This window comes from Manis pentadactyla, chromosome 1, assembly GCF_030020395.1.
Source record: "Manis pentadactyla isolate mManPen7 chromosome 1, mManPen7.hap1, whole genome shotgun sequence".
NCBI classification, from domain to species: domain Eukaryota; kingdom Metazoa; phylum Chordata; class Mammalia; order Pholidota; family Manidae; genus Manis; species Manis pentadactyla.
Genome location: NC_080019.1, coordinates 139028897 through 139045377, shown reverse-complemented (window position 1 = coordinate 139045377; position 16481 = coordinate 139028897).

The window sequence follows — 16481 nt, the reverse complement described above, 5'->3', positions numbered from 1 at the left end:
GTCTCAGAGTGATCCCTCCTGCTTTCTAGTCTCAGGTTACTACTATATTTTCTGTTTATCTTATTTACATTATTTTGTAACTTTGCAGGAAATGATCATGGAAGATCTGTTCCCTTATTTTCTCTTTCCTTCTGCGTTTTCAAAATAAAACACCTGACCCTGTCCCCAACTTCCTCATCCTTCATTACCCCAAGAGAGTTAAAGCAGGGCTGTAGGGCAGGATGTACCTCAGCAAAATACTAAGAAAAACACAAGGCCTGGCAGTGCTGAAGAAGCTGCAAGCTGTAGTGGAATCCAGTATATCAGAAGGGAAATGTAATGGGTTAAAGGGGACGGAAAGGATGTGGAAGTCAATTTTGCAATCTGGCACAAGAGGTCGAAGTGAAAAAGATTAAGCAAGTGACTCAGGAGCAAACTGGAAATAAAGGGAATAAGAAACCCCTAGGAATTGTCTTTTGTTTGTGAGGTATTTCAGGGTTCAGCTGTGTTTGCAGATTTAAAAAACGATTAAAGGTCTAGAAGCAGTGAGTCTTGTCACACAACAATTTAATTCCATGTTTAAATATATGGAGTCTTAGGTTGGGTTCCATAGGCGTAGAGCCTGAGATGGGAATTTGTGCTGCAACAATGTACTTGGGGCCATGCTGTCAGGAGAAGAGGCATGAAGGACACAGGAGAGACAAGGACAGAGAAATAGAAGCTAAACAAAAACAAGGCCTTCAGCTGGAGACTAGTTTCTGCCTGATTCCACCAGTTCGCTCTCATGCCCAAGTTATCTCATAAAATTTGTCTCACGTTGAGGCAAAGAGGCCAGCCTTTTGTATCCAATACTAATAGTTTATGGCTGAGGCTGCTTCCCTTCAAGGAGTGGGGGAGAGCTGTAAGCCTCCCAGTATACCACTCAGGATCCCACTTGACTAAGTATCTGAAGAAGCGGGTAGTCGTGAGTTTTTGGCAGTCAACACACAAGCACCTAAACAGTGGCTGCAGAGACCCGCAGTCTTACTTTGGGCTGCTATGACAGAAGAACGACCCCTTCTCCTTGTATCTTCATGTGGCACAGAAAGAGATCTAGCTGTCTTCCTCTTTTTATAGACAATAATCCCATCAACAGATCACCATCTTCAGGACCTAATTACCCTGCATAAGCCCCACCTCCTAATACCATCTTATTGGGGGTTAGGGTTTCAACATTTGAATTTTGGAGAGGACACAAATGTGTAATCCATGACCCCCATATACAACTGGATGAAATGTGGCTACTGAAGAACTATTTCAGAAAGCACCTTCATAAAATGATGGCTATTTTTGGAAGTGAGGAAATGTATCAATGAAGAACCATTTTCTAACCACCTAATAAAGGAAGAAAAAGGAATGTCTCCAACTTTTCAGAGCCATTTAAGAAAACAATGTATTTCAGCAACTACCATTATATTCCAGATTGGTAGTTTTTTGGGTTTTTTTTTGCTATCTACTTAATATATAATATCTGACAAATCTAGTATCTTAAATAGGATTCTAATATCTCTCACTTTCTTTACATGTAAACAGTTAGTTATTCACAATTTCACCAGGAAAGTTGCCCTAATCCATTGGAGCCAATGACAAAATATAAAAGGAAAGGCCATTAAATTTTATAGCATCCAGTCAGGAAATTTTTTCTTCTTTGAAACTTGTAACCATTTTTTTACTACTGAAATTCATTCTAAAGTAAGCAAAGACATATGTAAGAGACACAATTAGCTACAATCTGCAAATGAGCTTTTTTATCACACACCATTTGTTTCAGGAATATATTTGAAGGTTTTGTGCAGAAACATGCTTTTCATCTTCTGCAATTTGAACACTAAGGTGTTAAATTGGCTATGCTATTCACTTAGTAAGTAATATAACTGGCCATGAAATTAAAGCAAAAGAATTTTCCAAACCAAGAGTTTGAGCCATTGAAGCTTATGTTATAAAACTTCTAACATACAAACACATAAGCTCCACGAGGGCAGGAATTTCTCCTTGTTCTGTTCTCTGCTCTATTTTCTGCACTGAAATAGTGCCCAGCACATAGTAAATGCTCTCAGTATTTCCAAAATGAATGTGAATGCATTTATTCTTGTTTTCTGATATTTTTGTATGTACAATTCTAAGTCTTGTTAATTTGTTTTCCCTTTTCATCTTAATTATCTCATGCCCTATGATTCTGAGAAATCCATGGTGTGTGTGGATAACAAAGTATAATTTCTAGAAAATACATAGGGTAGGCAACAGAAATATGAGTAAGGAACAGAAATATGCTATCATCCTAGAGAACCACAATACTAAGAGGTGACTATAAATAAAATGTAAATTAGGTGTTATTGTAGATTTCTTCCTTTAAAAATCCTCAAAACCAAAGTGGGTTGAATGAGGAGACATTTGTTCTTCTATGGAAATACCTTCCCAGATTCACTGTCTAAGGGCTGTTTTCATTAAGAAACAGAATTACCCACAAATTAAAATAGCTTCTCTTACCTCATAAAGAGGAAATATGTTTGCCATTTAAGTTGTGATATTTTAGAGTCATGTAGTCTCTATCAGTAGGATCCTGAAACACTAATGTTTATGGTCACACAAGTAATTTTTGATAATTCCAGAACTGAAATGAACTGAAACTCCATACATTGACTAATTATCACTTCTCATATATATAAGTAAAGCTGGTTTAGGTGAAGTTTATGAAAAAAGAGCAAGATATCTCCCCTGCCCTCAAGGAATTTGCTATTTTCTAATGTGATGCTGTTTCTACAGAACTGCAATCAATTGGCATCTATCCTCTGTTTTCCATTTCACTACAATTATAGCTTACATTAAGATTAATTACATAAAAGATTATTCTAGATGTCTCCAAAACACTCCTCGGTATTTCTCTTTCAAACAATCCTGAATGTCACAATCAAATATCATACTCAATGTAAAAGTTTTATCAAGAAAATCCCCACTGAAACAATTTTAAAGGCTTTCTAGGATATCTCATTGACCTAGTACTCCCTTTGAAACTAATTTCAGAGAAGAGTCCAGTCTTGTCCTTAGGACTCCCTGAAAGAATCACAGTGGTTAGTCAGGAATGGCCTGTGTGCTCTACCTGAACACACTGTGCTCATACTCCCCGACCCACTTTGCAACTGTCAGTCTCTCTGTGAACCATGTATTGCTTCAGCCTATTTCACTCCAGATCTGTCAAAGCCTTGGTTCACACCTTCATAATCAGGATGCCTTTTCTGACCATTTGCAACCAGACTGTTACCTTGTTTTCTTAACAATTTGCAGCATTTACTATCTGGACCACTCATTTATCACTTTTATAAGAGACTGGTAGGCTGAGGTCACTATAGATACTTTACATAAACTATTTGTTAATAGGATGCTGTATGTAAGTGTCATAGTTCAAGTTTTATTATAAAAACTCAAGAATTTATTTTTGTATTCACTATCAGGTAGAGATCATCATGACTCTTCCCAATAAGTTCCTGTGAATCAATTAGCAAGCTCCTAAAATGAAACCATGGATGGTGTACTACCAAGCATAGTAATGGGTCCATGTCAAGAGAATTTTGATGTTGGTCTCCACATCTGCCCATCTCTACACAACAGAATCATTCCTGCTGAGTAAGTGTTTGGTTTGTGCTTATAGCCAAATAGAATAATCAAGATGACTTTACTTAAGAAAAAAAAAGTGTGTGTGTGTGTACACCTATAAATATACATTATATAGATACATATCATATATATATACTACATGCATATAGACATGAATATGCAAATATTTATGTAGTTATACACATATATAAATGTGTATATTATGTAGTCATATCAGATAATTTTGATTTTTTTTCTGTTTAATGAAATTATTTAGTAGTATCCATTTGAGTCAGAACATTGTTATGGTTAACATTTTGCTACTGTATTTTAACTGATGACCTCAATTCAAAAAACCCACCAAAACTATTCAATTCTCTCCACCTCTATAGTTATCATTATACCCAAGCCATCATTCCTAGATTGGAACGGTGGTTTTCAAAATTTAGTGAGCATCAGAATTGCCTGGAGTTCTTATTAACCCACAGATCAACATTAATCTGGGGGAAAAGGTGGGGCTGAAAATTTGCATTTCTTATAAGCTCTCAGATGATACTTACGCTACTCATCTTCAGACCACATTCTGAGAGACACTGAAACAGACTACTACAAAAGGTTCCTAATTGGTCTTCCATTTTTCTATCCTTCCCTTCTTTCCTCCCTCCCTCCTTTCCTTCCTCCAATCCTCCCATCTTCCCTTCCTCCCCTTCCCCTTCCTCCCTTCCTTCCCTCCCTCCTTCCCTCCTGTTTTCCTTTCTTTTTAACTCTTCTCTAATGTCTCAAAAAGCAAAAAAATGAGATCTTTTGAAAGCACAAGTCAGATTATTTTATTTCATTTCTTACAACTTTTCTTTGGCTTTATACTTAAATGAGAATACTATCCAAACTCCTTAAAAGGCTCTATTTAATGCTTCTCAGATCTTTTCCTCACAGTACACATAGAGAATGGTAATACTGTATGGTATCCTAGAATAAAAGGATGGGTTCCTTTGAGATTAAAAGAAAACCAGACCCCAAGTCTCCAGCTGGCCCAGGTCTCTTTAAGCCACACCAGGGCTGATAGGATGCATACTAAAATGGCTTTAATCTCATTTCAGCCCCCAAATAAGGGGGGAATCACTGTCTCACAATCTGTATAAACTGTCCCTACCACTGAGCTGGAAATATCTGAATTTTGGCCCTGCATATCTCTATAATCTTATCCCTTTTTATTTTCACATTCTTCTCCTTCAGCTGCAACATATGTTTTCTGTTTGTTTCTTCCTGTACCTAGGTGATATGAGGCTTTGTAGTACATCAGTAATCTGATTTCTTTCATTTACTACTATATCCTCTTAGAACAATGCTAGCATAAAGGAGATGATCAACAGTTACTGGTTTATTGATTAAATGGCCAATACACTCACTTATTTATTTGCCATTTATTTGTTAATTGGCTAAAACATTTGAGCTGCTTCTTTAAGTCACTCCCTCTAAGAATGTAATGATAAGGGATTATAGTAATGGTAAGGAAGCATAAAAGATGATGTTTTTTTATTTGCCAGGGCAAATGTCCCATTCATCCAAGATTCATGTCAAATTATATAAATGTGTTGTATGGAATAATGATATTACTCAAAAATGGGTTTTTTAATGATTAGTCTAGTGCCATTATGAAGCAACACCATGGATAAGTACAAGAAAGTGAGATTTACTATATTAACAGGTCCTAGAAGAGGGAAGATGACACACCACATAAGAGGCCCAGTGGGAGAAGAGCCCAGGGACCAGGATCAACTAGCAGGTGGAGAGTTGAGAACCAGTGAGGGCCAGTGGGCAAGTATCCTTATGCGAGGTCAGAGTGGAGCTCACAGGAAAAAGTGTGAAGGAATTTCACTGGTGCATTTGAATGTCAATAGATCACAATCAGGGGAGAACAGGAAGGGGGACTTGTGGCAGAAACCAGCCTTCCCACCCTGGTGCACCTGGTCATCTGGGCAAACTGCTCACAGCCAGGGTGTGGGGATGTTGAGGCATGGGGAACATATGAATTTTTTTTTAATTAACAATAAATATATCTTTAAAAGAAGGGATCCTAGGATATAGCTTATTGTGATTTACCCTTTAGAAACTTGGTTTCTATTGAATTATTTTAAATGCGATGCTTAGATAAAGCATGTAAATTGAAGAACAAAATGGATGACAATTATAGCCTAATTGGGATCAAATTTTAGGTAATGTAATGTTTTTATAAATTCACTATCAAAGGAACTTTAAAACCAAAAATTTCTGGACATTTTTGTCTTAAATTGTTTATGTGTAGGAGGTTTAATTTATTTGCTTCAAAGAGGCAGAACTAATGGCTCCTGTAATTAAAGAAATTAATTAAATTTCACTAAAGATTTAAAATGCTGTCAATGTTACTTCTTTCTAATTATTATTATATAAACCTTAAAAGAGTATTAGTATGTTTGATTTCAAGTGACTGAAGTGCTATTTTATTAACAAATGTATATGACAGCTAAGAAATTAGATTTTGGTAATTGAACTTCCATAAAATGCTTCATATAAAGGAAAAATACATTATATACACTATGAGTATATTCTATCAAATCTGATATAATCTTGTCATTTGCTATTTCTTAAGACTGCATTATTACTCAAATAGTTAATACCATGCATAAATTTAAAAACTTTTAATCCTGTATATTTCTGCTTTAAAAATATTTTAACGTGTCATTCTTAAAATTTTGAAAAGGAAATACATGATTCCAGTTTCCTATTCCAATAATCACAAATACAAACTCTACAGTATCTTATCTGTACAGTATTATTAGCAAGGTTTTTAGAGGTTATTAAGAAACACAAAAGAATCACTAACAAACTGTTCACATATGGTAAGATGAAAAATTCTTAACTACTGCTTAAACCTCTCCAGTTATTTTTGCAGGAACCTCTCAGATTCTGCTCTTCGAGGTCATCATATATCTTGCTAACAAGGTATATGATCTTTATGTCTAACAGGTTTTAAGAATAGACCCATCGAATGTATTTCACTCTGTACTTTAGATATACATTTTTAGAGAAAAGAATGAGATTCTATGGAAAAATTCAAGATGAGGTAAAAAAAATTTGACATGATTATATCATAAGAGCAGATATTTATGAACATAGAAGAATATATAGGGTTATCACAATGCATGTTTTCAGCTTTTTACATTCTGAAGCATTTTATCCATACTAAATACATAAATACATACCAAGAAGAAAGACTAAACATAGGCAAATAAAACTAAATAATTTCTCTAGCCCCCACTTTATTAATAGTGAGACCCAATCAACTAGAAAAACATAATTGAGAATGTGTACTATTTGAACTGGTGATTAACATTAATCAAATAGGGTAGCAAATTAATTGTACTAGGTTGATTTCTTTACTGTACACTGACATAATATGAAATGTCCATCCATTCATCTTTGTTCATACAGCTTCTTACTAAAATGTGATCCCTTCCCTGATCTCTTCATTCTCCCCTGTCAGTCTTTCACATTTTAAATCCTCCATATCAAGTCTATGAAAACCTTTAGTGGCTCTTCAGTTTATATTAATCTTGTCACTCCAAAATGTTTCAGCATTCCATCATGCCACTCTAACAACTACAATACAATTCATAGCCCTAAAATACAAACACCGAAACCATAGTAATGACTTTTATAAATAGCTCATACATGAGTTGATGTGAAGAAAGAAAATGTTAATTTTCTGAATTATCTCTCTAAACAAATGTGACAAATTATAAACATAAAAAGCTACAAATTCAAATGCTCCAAATTTATAAAGATATCCTAAGGGTTGCTTTAAATTTTTATTTGTCTCTTTAAATTGACTTTTTTATGGTAGTTTTGTTCAATGCTAACTTTGGACTACCAAAATCTATATTAGTTTTCTTGGGCTGCCATAAAAAATTATCACAAACTGGGTGATAACTGAAATTTGTTCTCTCACAGTGTGGAGTCTAGGAGTCTGAAATCAAAGTGTCAGCAGGGCTATCCTCCTCTGAAGCTCTAGGACACAATGCTTCCCTGCCTTTTCTAGCCTCTGCGGCTGCTAGCAATTGTGGGTATCTCGGCGTGCATCACTCCAGCCTTGGCTACCACCATCCCATGGCCTTTTTCTCTGTGTGTGTGTGTCCCAAGCCCTCTCTCTTTTCTCTGACAGATACAACTCACTGGATTTTCATCCACCCTAACTAATCCTATATGATCTCTTTTTAACTTACATTTACAGAAACCTCATTTCTAAATAAAGTCACATTTACAGGTACTGGGAGTTAAGACTTGAACATAACTTTTTGAAGACACAATTCAACCCACCCATCTTCTGACCCCAAAATCCATGTCCTTCCCACATGCACAATGCTTTCGTGGCAGCATAATATTCTCCCTGCCCCCCCACAACCCCTGCACCCTCCCCGCCACTGCCCACCTTAACCCATTCTAGCATCTTCTCTAAATCCAAAATCTTATCTTCTAAATCATCTAATTTGGGAATGAGTGAGATTCTGGGTATGATCCAATTTGGAGAAAAAGTTCTCTCTTTTGTACACCTCTGAAGTTGAAATCAGGTTATCTGCTTACAAAATATAATGGTGGAATAGGCATTGGATAGACATTACAATTCCAGAAAGGAATACTGGAAGGAAAAAAGGTGTCTCTTAGCCCAGGTAAGTTCAAATTAATTGTACTAGGTTACATTAATTAATCCTAATTTTCTGGTAACAAATAATCATTGACCCAGTAAATCAGATGCTAGAAATGGAAAACTATCTCTAGAATCCCTGTCATTTTTAGATTTAAAATAACTATCCACCTATTACACAATTCAGTAAGGAAGTTTTAAGTAAATACATTTTCCTCTAGCATTAGGAACAATTCAGCTCTTATTATAAAGTTTTTACTACATTTTCCCTAATGTTATTATTGAATTTTCTGCTCAGTCAATATATTTATTTTGAACACCTAGGATGTACCAATAATTTTGCATATTGCTATGAGAAACAAGTATAAGAAAATAGGCAAGAATGCCTGCTCTTAGAGAATTTATATTTCAGAAAATAAACTGAGATGACAAAATTTAAATTATTAGTTAATTGCAAATGAGATCTGTGGTATGGAGATGCATAGCTTGAAAGCATTCTAGAGGTCTTAGCCTAAGTTCTAGGATAAAAATGGACAAATGCCTGTACATAGGGGCACTCAATAATATTGTGTAAATCGGAGATTAAAGCTAAGAAATAAAAACTGAGTATCATTATATAGATTTAAAAAATAGTGGTAGGATGGAGAAGAAAATTCTTAGTGAAGAGAAAAGTTATGGGTAGAAAGGGCCCATGTAGTTGGTACATAATGAAGGAGATTGAGGAATGGCAGGAGGAAAGGAGACCTGAGGCTTGGCAGATAAAGGAGTCAAGATAATATAAGAAATGTGAGCAATGAGAAGCTTCCAAAGAGTATTAACCATAAGCGCAGGGTGATGAGATATATCAATCCAGTATATTCCCTATGGAGAAGGAAAGGAAGAAAGTCAAACATGTATGTGGGGAGAACACTTAATATACTGTGATCCCTTGACATTATGACAGTGGTTTTCATAACTGGTATAACACAAAAAATGAAGATAAGAAAATGATAAATATGCCTGACTCAATGCACAAAATGAATATAAGGGACATTTTGAAAATGACCCTTAGATTTCTGGACTAAGGAAATGGATGGATTGAGGTGATCTTTATGGTTAAATAACAAGACTCTTGAAATAACCAGGGCTGGTGAGAAAGATCATGCACTGAACATTGAATAAGTAAATCTGAGCTGTCTGTATGCCATCCAAGTATAAGTACTGGATACTCGATTTGACCTACAGTATTGGGTATGAGAGAAGAGGCCTAGGTCAGCAGTTCATGGCATTAATTGAGGTCACTGGTGTAAGAATATAGACAGAGATAATGTAACTTAAAAAATAACAGGTCTCAAGGCCAAACAATTAGTAATACCAAATAAGAGATGAGCTTAAAAGCTTGTAGTAAAACAGCCAAAGACATAAAGAACTGTTTTTGGTTAATTTATTTTGTTTAAAAGGAATGTGTTTCTACAAAGTAGGAACTGCTTTGTTTTTATACTTTGTACTTTTGGTAATGTGAAGATAAAAATCAGCTTCAAATGAGTTGAAGGATAAGTGGGCATACAGAGTTCTCCAGAAAAAAACAGAATCAGTAGAATATGTATTTACATAGATATATAGAAAGAAATTTATTATGAAGGATAGACTTATGTAATTATGAAGGCTGTGAAGTTCCACGACCTACCCTCTGCAAGCTGGAGACCCAAGAAAGCAAGCCATGGCAGAGTTATAGTCCAAGCGCAAGGGCCTGAGAACCTGAGGAGCCCCCAGCGGTAAGTCCTGGTCTGAGTCTGTAGGCCCAAGAATCAGGAGCAGCAATGTGTAAAGGCTAGAAAGATGAAAGTCTCAGCTCCAGCAAAAAGGAAGTTTGCCCTTCCTCTGCTCTTTTTTATTCTTTTTAAAATTTTTATTTGTCTGTGTGCCAGTCAAGTGTAAATACTGGGTACTTAATTGACCTATAGGATTGGAAATGAGTGAAGAAGCCTGTGTCAGCAGTTCAAGGTATTAACTGAGGTCACTGATGTAGGAATATAAACAGAGTTCTTCAACAGATTGGATGATGCCCACCCATACTGGTGAGAATAAATTTTCTTCACTCAGTCTATAGATTCAAATGCAAATCTTTTCCAGAATGCTCATAGAAACACCCAAAATAATGTTTTACCAGCTGAGTATCCCTTAGACCAGTCACATTAACACAAAAAATTCACCATCAAAGAGGAGGAGTGAGAAAATGAAGTACATGAATTTAACAGCTTAGTGAAAGTTTCCTTTTTGCAGAACAGAGGTAAGGCATAACCAGAGGAAAATGTGGAGTTGCCATGTTGTGTTTTATTTTTAATCAGAAGAGACTAAAGCATGTGTATAGGCTGATGGGAGGGATTCAGTATATATTACATTCTAGTGGACCCCCACTGGATTGCTAGCTACCTGAGATCAGGGACCTTCATCTACTGCTCTGAATCAGCAAGTAGAATATTACCCAGCAGTGAATTTTGAATGGATGTATGAAAGAATAAATCCAGTAGAGAGAGTAAGGTTGAATACTCTGGAGAGAGACACAAGATTTTCAAGACTTGAAATGGGTAGAGAACAGTTTTCCTTTAGAAAGAGAGTGAAGGTGGTAGTAGGTTAGTCAATTTGGTGGGTGGTGGCTAAGCATTGCACCATTATTTTATCTATGAAATAAAAGGTTGGGCTATATACTGAGAGAGGTAAGGGAGAGGGAATAGGTGAAAGGTTTGAACTAGTTAAAAAAATAACAGGAAAAGAGAACCCACATTTTTTAATCTGGTTATTTGCTTTTTGATTAGTACACATGGTGTCGAGGGGGGGATCATGGGGAAGATAGTATAGCACAGAGAAGTCAAGTAGTGACTCTGTGGCATCTTACTACACTGATGGACAGTGACTGAAATGTGGTATGAGGGGGACTCAATAATATGGATGAGTGTAGTAACCACATTGTTTTTCATGTGAAAACTTCATAACAGTCTGTATCAATAATATCTTAATAAAAAAACTGTAATTAAAAAAAGAAGCATAAAAAAGAAAAAACAAGAAAACCCACAGATGGGAAGTAGTAGGATTGTCAGTCAGTATTAGAAAAGCGTGGTGGAAATCTACAATCATGAAATATGTAAGGCAGATTAAACAGCTGTTAACAGCATCCTCAATTAAAATACTCACTGTTTAAGTGAACTGTGTGTGACCTTTGAAAAAGAAACATACAGAAACAATTATTTCTAATATGTAACCATTGTTTATATTTGTAATCCATGCACTGTTTGCAACTCTGCATCCAACCTGCCCTCATTCAAATAATTACATTTAAATCTCCTTTCTAGGATGAAAATTACAAACAAATGTCTTGCTCACATAAACAACTACAGGTCACCACACATTGCTGATACTGTTGTAGCTGCCCTTGCAGAGAGCATCACATTAGCTGATCTCTACTGAGCAGGCCTCCAGGAAATTACTTTTTTAGAATTTAGAACAACCGATTTAGATACATCCAAAATATTCATAGTTGTGGTCTTCTCATTCTCTTACTCCTATGTCTACTAGTCTTTATGAGCCATGCATACTGGGGATGCCTAAAAACCTAGTAATTATGGTGAAATTTTTGAGAATTTTGCTATGCTTCTTAGTGATGCTTCGAAGCACTCTGTATCTACAGAGGATTGCTTTGTGCTAAAGCTCAGATCACAACCTGGTTGAATGATGCTTGGCAATACCAGGATCAGTGGTGGGTAAAGCATTTATGATGTTACTGGCCTATATTGAACAAGTTAGCACTTAAAACTATGCATTTATTTCATTAATGAAGAATCACAAGTATTTTTAAAATATTCAACATAGAGAATAGCTAACAATAAATAAAAATTGCCAAGTACTTTTATTGAGTCAATAAATTTCAGTTTTGTTCAAAAGGGGTATACTGGTTTTGATTTAGAATTAATCTGTTTTTCTACTTTTTACTGCTTGAATACCACACTTTATACTAATATTTATACATTATAATAAGCCTTAACTTGTTATTAAACACCAAACCCTTATACAGAGGATTGTCTCATCCTTGTTTCTTAGACCTGAAATCAGATGTCTTGAACATGTAATGACACAAATGTTTGTTAAATTAAATTCAATTTTAAAGTCACTAACTGCTCTAGGTCATCTGCTAGGTGAAGGATATAGAGGAGAATAAAATCTTCCCAAACCCCAATCTCAGAATAGACCACAGGCAGGAGATAAATAAATGAAAGTACAGACAGGTGGGCAATTATGAAAGAGGTGTCAAGAAAGTCATCCAGGAAGAAATAAAATCTGAACTGGCCTTTGCAGAACAAAAATATTTACCTCTCAAGCAAGGGGTAGTGGGCATTGAAGACAAAGCGAACACTGTATGCCATACTGCAGAAGGGCAAAAGCAGGGGACGCTAAGGGAAAGAGCCAGAGTATTGTATTTACAGTGTATAAAGTAGAGGAAGGTGAGTGGAGGTCGTAATCAGTGAAAGTTAAGAGTAAGCAAGAAATGGTTATAAACGGCCTTTATGTATTATGCCCAAAAGCTTTACTACATTTAATTACTTAAATTCTCAATAGAGGGGGATGAACATGTATTGGTGTTTTAGGGCTATCAGAACAAAATACAACTGGGTAACCTCAAACAACAGAAATTTGCTGTCTCACAGTTCTGGAAGCTAGAAGTCTGAAGTTAGGATGTAGCAGTATTAACCCCTTTCTTTGGAGGGCTGTAGGTAATTACAGATGGTAAAGACACAAAAAGGGATCACAAAGTAAAGGTATATGAGAAGAGAAAGGAGGAGGGCCATGGAAAGAACCTTCACAGGTATACAGAGGAGTGCAAAGGAAAAGAATCAGAGCAGAGATATAAAGCATCTTAAGTATGGAGAAGCTGGTATTGGCTAATGCTTATGAAGCAAATAGGATAGAGAGACAAGGCTGAAACACATTAATTTAACAAAGAATCGTTTGTAGTCTTTAACCTTTAGGAGAGCATCATTGAGTAACTTTGGAATGGGGTGCCATGTTAAGAAAAGGTATTTTTAAAATGAGGAACACGAGCCACTGTATATCTGTAGGGAGAGGGAGCCTTATGAAGCTATGGGATAGTGGATGGTGGGGGGAATGGGAGAAATGAAGTGCGTTGGACTCACATGGAAGAAGGATCTCATTTTTAGCCATGGGTGTGGGGGGCAGAGCAGGACGTAAGGATACCTAAACACCAGATAAGTTAAGTGTTGGAGAAAAAAATGAGAAGTTGTGGGGAGCTGACACCTGAAAACATTGTTCTTTGCTCTTCAGGAAAAGACTTGTTTGCCATGAGGAAAATGTGGCAATTGCTGGACAGCATCTCACAGGTTTCCCGGCCCATCCAGCCATGAGGCAGGCTTGTTAAGGCTGGAGCCTCTTGATATGGTAGCACAGATACTGGCTGTTTATATTGCAGCACAGAGATGCACTAGTGTTGTTTGGATATTTCTTGTTCCCTTCAGAGAATCACTTACATTAATTTTTGTAAGCTAAAGTTATCATGGAACACCTCTGGTGCATGTTTCTGGTTGTTACTCCTCTGTAAGTATAATTTCATAAATAAATCTTCTAGAAATTTATATTAAAATACCTCCTACTTCTTTCATAATGGGAAGCTAGGATTAAAGAAAACTGTAAATCCTGATGTGAATGTAGAGAAAGTGAACAGATTTAATACAGATACATTTTTATCTGTATTTCATTTTAGCTGACACGATTCCTATAAAATTGTATTTAAAATTCTAATTTTCTAATACATATATATAAAACTATTTATGTAATCCTTACATTTGATTCAGAATAACTGAATAACTAGAATAAATTAATAGATATATTTTTTATATTTATGTAAGCCATGAAAAAATAATATAAAATATTTTTTTCTATCATTTGTTTTGTTTTAGAAATGATGATACATATTGATATAAAATCAACTGATGAGTCATAGAGTAATTTTAGTTTGAAGAAAAAAACAGATTTAATTTAGGGTATTTAAAAATCTCTAATTGCCAGATGAGTTCAACATGTATTTATTTATTTATGGAAACTGGGTTATTCAGCATTAAACTCTGGAAGTTCCAATCAGTTTCATAATAGTAAACTGGTTTAGACCAGGTTCTTTAGATGTTCTAAGACATTGTTACAATTTACTTAAAACATCGCAAAAAATGAAAGGCACAAATAAGTTTCTGGTTTGAAACACTAAGATAAACATTCAATCGTCCATGAATTTTGAAATCATTCCTTCTCTAAAAATTCGATATTAAATTATTTATACTTGTCTTCAAATATTGATTTTTTCCCAGAAAAAAATGTCTGCAGTGTACTATTTGAAAATTATTTATTATAAATATCTTTTAGAAAAACTAAGATAAAAATGCCTAGGATTTAACCATCTGTGCAAAAAAATGCTTTGAGTTGCAGGCTGATCCTGGAGGGAGACATCCTTTAGTAGCCTATTTATAGAACAATTCTTGATGTCATAACTACTACACAATTGCTGCTGTTATAACCTATTTGCTGCCTTATATGTGCTTCTGCAATCATTTATAAATTGAAACATTATAAATGAAACTAGACATATTATGGGGAATCCATTGGTAGACTGATAAAGTTGTTCACAAAATAATCATCAGATATTTTTCACAGTTTCTACATCCAACAGTTTCATTGTCTTTTTCAAATTCAGATACACTTGAGAATTTTAGCTCAACCATAGGTCCTTTTTAGCAGGGTAAGATTGCTACATAAACAGCCTTGATATTGCAAAAGATTCTTAGTCAATACTTCAAAGAATTACAAAGTATTCTTTAGAAACAAAATGTTTTCTTTCTTTCTTTGTATAGAATACATAAAACATATTATCCAAAGGACAGATCATATCTTTAAATAAAATCTAAAAAAAATCTAGGCTAGGGTTTGGAGGTAAAAACAAAACTCAGCAGCAAAAAGTTATTATGTGTGTATTCAAAAAAATTGTTAGATCAGTGCTTCTCAAATACTCATGTGCAGAAGAATCTCCTGGTGCTATGCTAAAGCAAATGTCTGGGATGGGGCCTGAGATTCTAGTCTAACAAGCTGTAAAATAGAGCTGATACTGCTGGTCTGAAGATCACACATTACTCTGCAAAGTAGGAAAGATTTGTTTTATCCTTGGACTAGGTGTATGCATTCCTTGAAAATAATAAGCTTATTTCTACAATTATTCAAGAAAAAATGAGATTTAAAAATCAAAACATTTTGGATATTATTGCAAACAAAAATAAAAACAATAAGGCCATTTTTGATACTGATATGAGAATAAAACTATCCTTAAATATTTTATGAGCTATTGTGAGATTTATGTGAGATGCACAGAATGTCAAAAGTAGAGTCAAAACCAAACTTAAATACAAATACTTTTTAAAAAGAGACAAACATTTTTGTCTTCTTAGAAAAACAATAAATAAACAAGTAGTGATATATGGGTCATAATTTTGAAAAAAGAGTAATACAACCATCTTGTGCTTGTGCTCCAATATTCAGTACTCCACATAACTGGCAAATCAACAAGAAGAACAGAGCTAAGGACAGATAACTAGTGATGTGTCGGTAGCTTCAACAATTCAGAATTCCCAAAAAGTTTCTGATTGGCCTTGGCATTCACCAAACATACTTCCAGAAGGAGAGAATGATTATCATATTTAATGAAATCAAGTCTTTAAACCATTCTAGATACATTCCAGTGAGTAGTAAACTGAATTACTGTATACCAAATTTAGAAGAAAATAGCAATCCTGGTGAATACTGACTCACAGGCTTCCTTAATCCCTTACCGATCGTGGACTCAAGTGAAGATGCACGGGTATTCAGCAATACCTGATAAAGATTGAAATGGATAGCAATGTTTTCTGCATGTTCCCTGGGCTTTCACTCCTGTGAATAGACTTGTTTTTATAGGTGTTATGATTGATCACCTTCTCATTTTAATTTTGCCAAACATAGGCAAGCAATGGACCTTAATGCTATGGGAAGATGTCATTGAATTGATTTTTAAGTTCTGATTATTCTTCAGAGTTATCAAGTCCTAAAGCAAGTGGTTTGTTTACCTCCAGAGAAGAAAATGACTGAACAAAGATAAGTACAAGTAAAGGAGACACGTGAAGATAGCAGA